Genomic DNA, 7,772 nt, shown 5'->3' with positions numbered 1-7,772 from the left:
AGCATATTTTGAAAAAATGGTCATTTTGACCCCGGATTTTGTTCGAAAATCGAAAATTGCAAAGAAATAGGGTTTCTGTTCATTTTAGAGTCAAATTGGTAATAACCTTTTTTAAAGGTACTCTGAAGTAGTGCAAGATAGAAAAATAAAAAATCGACATTTTTCCATAGGACTCTTGATAATTCGATATTTATGTTTTACAGTTTTATTAAATTTTCTCCGATTCTATAATAGCTAGAACCAATTCGTTTTGACAGGCGAATACCTCTTAATATACCCAAGAACTTTTATTTATTACAAAAAGTTGTCAGAGTTATAGTTTATTTATAAAAAAATAAAAACCATTTTTTCGAAATTTTTCGTGGGTGTACCCCTTTCGATTTTCGCCCAAAAAAAAATTATTTTTTTATTGAGTTTTTTTACTGGAAATTGTTAGTTTAGGGCTTACTTTAAAATCGGCCAATAATCATTTTAGGAAAAAAAAATTGTACGGGGGAAAAAACCAGTTTTCTTTTGTTTTTCCCACATTTTTACTTATATCTCGGCTTCTATAGCTTCGATTCAATTCGTTGATTGTTTCTTTTTTTTTCTTATTCTTCTTCTGTCAATTCTTTTGATATCTTATTACTATTAACTTTCAAAAATTAACCTAAAAAATAAAAAAAAATCGACGAAGAAACCCGGTTTTCTTATTCCCAAACATGAATTCTTATGGGACCTAATGTTTCTCTTTATATTGTGACACTCGTATAAATCGTGGAAAATTTTGTCATAGGGCTTTTTCACTAGTTTTTGAATGGACATTAGCTAGAAAAAAGAATCTTTGAATTCGGAGCATATTTTGAAAAAATGGTCATTTTGACCCCGGATTTGGTTCGAAAATCGAAAATTGCAAAGAAATAGGGTTTCTGTTCATTTTAGAGTCAAATTGGTAATAATCTTTTTTAAAGGTACTCTGAAGTAGTGTAGGATAGAAAAATAAAAAATTTACATTTTTCCATAGGGCTCTTGATATTTCGATATTTATGTTTTACAGTTTTTTTCAATTTTCTCCGATTCTATAATAGCTAGAACCGATTTATTTTGACATGCGGATACCTCATAAAATTCCTAAGAACTTTTATTTGAAACAAAAAGTTGTCAGAGTTACAGTTAATTTAGAAAAAAATAAAAACCATTTTTTCGAAATTTTTCGTGGGTATACCCCTTTCGATTTTTGACCAAAAAAAAAATTATTTTTTTATTGAGTTTTTTTACTGGACATTATTAGTTTAGGGTTTACTTTAAAATTTGCCAATAATTATTTTAGGAAAAAAAAATGGTATCATGGGAAAAAACGAGTTTTCTTTTGTTTTTTCCACCTTTTTATTAATATCTCGGTTTCTATAGCTTCGACTTAATTCACTGATGGTTTTTTTGCTCCTTTTTCTTCATCTGTCTACTCCTTTCATATTTAATTAGTATTGGCTTTCAAAAATAAAACTAAAAAATTACAAAAATCCACGAAAAAACCCGATTTTCTTATCCCCAAACATCAATTCTTATGGGACCTAATCTTTCTATTTATATTGTGCCACTCGTATGAATCGTGGAAAAATTTGTCATGAAGCTTTTTTACTACTTTTTAAGTCGTCTTTAAGTAGAAAAAAGAAATTTTAAATTCGGAGCATATTTTGAAAAAATGCTCATTTTGACCCGGATTTTGTTCGAAAATCGAAAAATGCAAAGAAATAGGTTTTCCGTTCGTTTTAGAGTCAAATCGGTAATAATCTTTTTTAAAGGTACTCTGAAGTAGTATAGGATAGAAAAATAAAAAATTAAAATTTTTCCATAGGGCTCATCATAATTCAATATTTATGTTTTATAGTTTTTTTCAATTTTCTCCGATTCTATGATAGCTACAACCGATTTATTTTGACATACGCATACCTCGTGATATGCCTGAGAACTTTTATTTAATACAAAAAGTTGTCAGAGTTATAGTTTATTTATAAAAAATTAAAAACCATTTTTTCGAAATTTTTCGTGGGTATACCCCTTTCGATTTTTGACCAAAAAAAAATTATTTTTTTATTGGGTTTTTTTAATAGAAATTGTTAGTTTAGGGCTTACTTTGAAATTTGCCAATAATCATATTAGGAAAAAAAAATGGTACGGTGGGAAAAAACCAGTTTTCTTTTGTTTTTCCCACATTTTTACTTATATCTCGGCTTCTATAGTTTCGATTCATTTCGTTTTTGGTTACTTTTATTCCTTATTCTCCTCATGTCAATTCTTTTTATATCTTATTTACTATAAGCTTTTAAAAATAAATTTGAAAAATAAAAAAAATCGACATAAAAACACGGTTGTCTTTTTCCAATACTCTAATAAATGGGACCCTCTTTTTCCTTTATCTTGTGACACGGATAAATCGTGGAAAATTTATTTATAAAACTTTTTTACTTAATTTTGAATGGCCTTTAAGGTAAAAAAATACATTTTGAATTTGGAGCATAATTTAAAAACGTAAATGAAATTATCTGCATACTATGGCGAATACGCCATAACGTTCGTCAGTACAACAGTGTATTATAATTGAGGACTCTGTTTTAGCGTATTTACCATAGATGGCGCATTATAATAAACTAAGAAGGTATCATTGAATTTTGGTTATATTTATACGAGTTACTTGAGAGCGGAGCGTATTGTAACACATCATGGTTCTCTGAAGCATGATACCCAGAAATAAGTAAGTAATATTTCAATAAAATTTATTTCTGATTATAATAGATAATGAGACCTTCCCTTTTCTCTCTGTATTTACTATAGATGTTAATTCTGTCGAAGTACTAAAAAAAAGAAAAAGTTGGGTAGAGCACCATGCCGAGGCTAAGGTTTAAACTCAGAGCCTTATGAGGATACGGCAGGTCTCTTCCCCACTGCGTGTTTAGGGCACTCCTTGGATTATTGTAGAGATTTTTTTTTGTGGTACTGACAAAAATTTTAAAAATTTCTACTGGTCCCCACGGACCAAAGTAGACGCGAAGCGTCTACTTGTTTTCTATGTGTGAAGGCATTGCAGAAGAAGTTTGAAATTGTTTATGATTTTCTAAATACGTTTGACACCGTGAAACAACAGAAAAGTAATTGTTTTCAAACTCCGTACGTTCTTTTTCATGTATATCATCATCTACTGAAGTTTCTATCAGTTCTATTTCGGATTGAATATCAAAAAAATTGTTTAAAATCGGTGTTATTTTAGAAAGACGAAAATCTAGTTGCTTAAAATCTGGGTTTTCCTTTAATATTTCAGCCTCAAAATATGTCTTGAATCGTGTTAATTGAGATTTATCGTTTTTCCGTGTATTCTTTAGCTTTATTAATTTATTAGCAACAAAATTTTCCTCTTCGGAAGACATGTTTTTAAGAATTTAAACTTTTACAAATGTAAAAATAATACAAAAACAAGGAGTATGTAAAATAATTAAGGTTGAATGTATATGAGAAAATACAACGCTTAATGCTATACAAATCAACGATTATATAGGAATTTATAAAATAGTTCTTAATCGGAACGGACTAACCTCTTTTCGGAGAACTACCCACGCTACTAGTCAGATAGTGTTTTTGCTTCTCGCCCTTAACCGTCGTTCGTCGCTTCGATTGATGAAAATGGCCGCTCGGATTGCCTGGAGACGGCGATAATCTTCTTCGATTTCTCGCTGGTAATCAGGTTTGAAGGACCATAAATATGTGTAATAATACACTTGATGTTTTTCCTAATTAATGTATATATTTTAATTTTAGTTTTACAACAAAGTAAACACTCTTATGTGTGAATACAGATTAAAAAAGGAAGCGGTCTATACGCTCGAGTCGAAAGTTGATTGAAGTCTGTCTGACGGCTTGGTGACGTGGAAGCCAGGTGGTGTAATCAGGTATCAGCGAGGTTGACGCTTCGGCGCAGTTGCGATTATAAGTTTCTTGGGTTTTATGGACGTTGGGTTTGCATATAAATATCGAACAACAGGTGAAGAAAACATTATTTATGTATCAATAACTTTTTTGATTAGACGATCTGTTTTAATTCTTCAATGGCTTAAAACATGACATATTCTTATTGGCATGTCCAATACCATTTGTTACGATATTTATTAGGAAAAAAACGAATAAAACAACAGATGAGGGCTAAAAACATCTTACTTTTTACTAGAATACCCTATTTTTATTTACCTATTCAGGCATATGTACTGACAAATCTATAAAACGCAGTGGTCATTTTGCCAAAGCAGGGCACCAGTAGGATGATTAAAAAAATTACATAGTCTATTTCCTAATTCTAATGCACCATTTGTTGGCCTGCGATGCCTCCCAGGTTGTACTGGATTATTATTGGCTATAATACGTTCTTTCAATTGGAATGTCGGATTAGTAAAAACTCCATCATAAACACGTATAAAATTGTGTAACACACAAATAGCTTGAATGATGCTATCAATTTTATCAATATTGCAACATATTGGAGTCTCCAATACTCTGAACTTTGAAGTTCAGAGCAAGCAAACCAAATGCACACTCAATAGACCTTCGCCCTCTAGAAAGTCTGTAATTAAATATTCGTTTTTCATTTGTAAAATGTCTTCTGGGATATGGTTTCATGACACGATCTAAGAGGGGAAAAGCTTCGTCTGCTACAAAATAGTAAGGAAAACTTGCAGTATCATTTTCTCCTAGCAACGGTTTATATTCGGGAAGATTAAGTTGGTCACCAACTACTGCTTTTCCAAATGCGCTTTTTTTAAATGCTCTGACATCACTATTTCGTCCATATTCACCAATATCAACTGACAACAATAGCCCGTCTGCATCAGCCACAACTAAAAATACAGAGAAAAATATCTTTGTAGTTGAAGTATGCTGACCCAGATTTCGGGGGGGGGGGGGGAGGAGGGGGGTTTAATCCTGATATGAGCCACAGCACTTAGGCAAATTCCAAAGTTCCCAGTATCTACGCTGTTTTAAGCCATAATTGTCTTGATGGTTTGGGCAGATATTCTGGATGGAGTACTGTCCAAACTGTTGTAGATGTTTCGTACACAATTTTGCGTACAATAGTATGACCTCTTAAAAAATAGTAGGATAATGCTTAAAACAAACTACCAGTAGCAAAATATCTGAAAAAAAAACAATGCTTGTATAAAAATATTTTAAGAAAGTATTGTTTAAACTAATAATATGTATTTGTTGTAGTTGCGCTTTGCAAAGAACGGTGAAAGACCTTGCGAGGATTTTGCATACGATATTTGAAAAAATGTACGCCTTCTTGTTCTGCCACCAAAAAAACGCGACCTTACTACCTCGCTAAATACATGCAATTTCTCACGCCATTTACCAAATCCAGGCCAATGAAGAGTAACCTAGAACCTTCATCGTAACCATCTATAGACTATTCCTGTGCGAGCAATAGCGGCGATAACGAGTCGCAATGTGAAAATGAGGAAAATCACCGACCGAGAGCAATTATTCGACTAACAATACTTCATCCAGTGTGCATAATTTCCAACAAATCTTACTTGCCAAAAAACCTCGTATAATCCCTAAAACTGCAGTATCTTTAGAAGAAGTGAATAAATCCGCGCTGGAATACTTTCGGTCTAAAAAGACGTCTGTGGGAAAAGCATTGACTATAACACCATATGAAGACCCAGACATTTCCTTCCTAATGAGCATGGTACCTGACATGAAAGAAATGAACGAAAACCAAAAAAGACGCTTTAAAATTTACATGTTGTCAACTGCTGGCAATATTTTGGAAGAAAATATAAGTAGTTCCAGCACCACGTGTAATAACGATAGACTGTAAACAGACCTGAGGACAGTAACTGAGCCCACAACATCAGTCCAATAAAATTTATTCGAGTTTTTGGACTTCCCAAAACTTCTGCACGTTCTGCAGGTGATATTGCATATCTATAATTTGTATCCTTGTTCGAAATTATTGGACTAATTTTTGTCAGTAATAGCTCAAAAGTTTCTCTTCTCATTTTGTAGAAGGATTGGAATTTCGCCGGATACATATTCAAATCTTTAAATACATTAAATCCACTATGTCCTTGCATCTCTTTCCAATAAGGGTGTACCCAAAACTGACATTGCGGACGAGTTTTGTTCATATTGTTTACGTTTAAAAGCGTTAATGTCATGCTACTTTAGTGTGCGCTACCTGCCACGCCAGTGCTATGCCCGTGCTATGTCACTGCCATGTTACATGTCACGCCACTTTGGTGGGCGCTCTCCCTAAGACTAAAGCCTTGTTGTATGAATTTCTAATACTATCAAATTTTAATTTTGCGGATTTGGTCTTTTTTTGGATTTGCTGATATAAATCGTAATGAAAAAATTTAAAAATCTTGCTTACGCCTTATTTATGAATTACGACGAGGACAGCTTGTCTCTTATAAGCTAACAGAATTGGGGTGGCTTAGCATGCTGAATAGACGCTTTTTGCTTTTTTTGTGTTTATTCTATAAAATAATTAATTTTAAAAGTTCGACCTACTTGTATAATAAGATTAGATTTCCCACAGATATTCATAATTTAAATATTAGACGACCGTACATTTTAACAGTGCCAAATCATAAAAAAAAACTTTTTAAGAATTCGTAAGTATTCATATTTATTGCATCAACCATAAACAAATTTGAAATAAATGATTTTATATGAAATATGATGATATATGAAACAAAACCTTCTCGCTGGTCCCTAAGAAGTAGTTTAGATTTATGATTATCATTTTCTTCATATTCATTTTTTTTAGTTCTTACTATGTATTAATTTATATTATTAGTATATATTGTTTAAAATTTTATAGTGCTTATTTCTGTAAAATATTATCAAATATTCTATAGCCTTTTTTTGTTACAACATTTTGATCAGTATATCCCGTTGTTTATAAAATCTTGTAAATTCAAGGCCTAACAGCCCTTTCTTTGTGTGAAGAATAGAAGGTGAAATTGCCTTTTATTCCATAGAATTTTGTTTTTTTTTTGTATATAATACAGTGTATTATTATTATTTTTGTTTTCTTGCATTATTTTTATAGAATAATAAAAGCATTATTATTTATATTAATATTAATATTTATTTCCTAAATAATATAAGATATGGAATATTTGATCCCTACCAAAAACAAATTAACACTAATCAGTAACTACTAGACACTGTGGATTTAAGCAGGTAAATAACAAGAAAATGCTAATTACTGTCTGCAGTAGAGTAATTAGTGTTAGGAATGTAATGCTCAAAATGCAAGATAAGTTGCTTAGATACAATCTTCATTTCATTAGTCACTCATATTTCATACCAAAAAATCCGTTAAAAAGTCCCTACAATTTATCCATATTTCTAATACCCTGGGCTGTTAGAACCTTTTTTTAAAGAACCGAAGTACATGCTGCATTCAATTTTTTTTTAATTCTTTTTCATTCTTCTCTCATCTCTTTTCCTTTCTCACACAGAAATACTGTAAATAAACCATAAAAGTTAGAGTTAACAGCCCCCCAAAAGGACTATTTACTTTAGAAGTCCCAAGAAAGGTCAGAAACGTTTGAAAATAAAAAAAAACAAGACTCGTCTTATTGCCACGTCGACGCTAGGACAGACCCAATAGAAAATGTTATTTACATAATGATTTCAATTTTGAGACAAAGCGTATTAAAAAGGGGACAGAATGCTCGACGAAATGTTAGCGACTTTTTTAGCAAATTAATTTTACGTTTTAAAACAAAAGC

Source organism: Anthonomus grandis, chromosome 16 (genome assembly GCF_022605725.1).
Source record: "Anthonomus grandis grandis chromosome 16, icAntGran1.3, whole genome shotgun sequence".
Lineage (NCBI taxonomy): Eukaryota > Metazoa > Arthropoda > Insecta > Coleoptera > Curculionidae > Anthonomus > Anthonomus grandis.
This window is presented reverse-complemented; position numbering follows the sequence as displayed.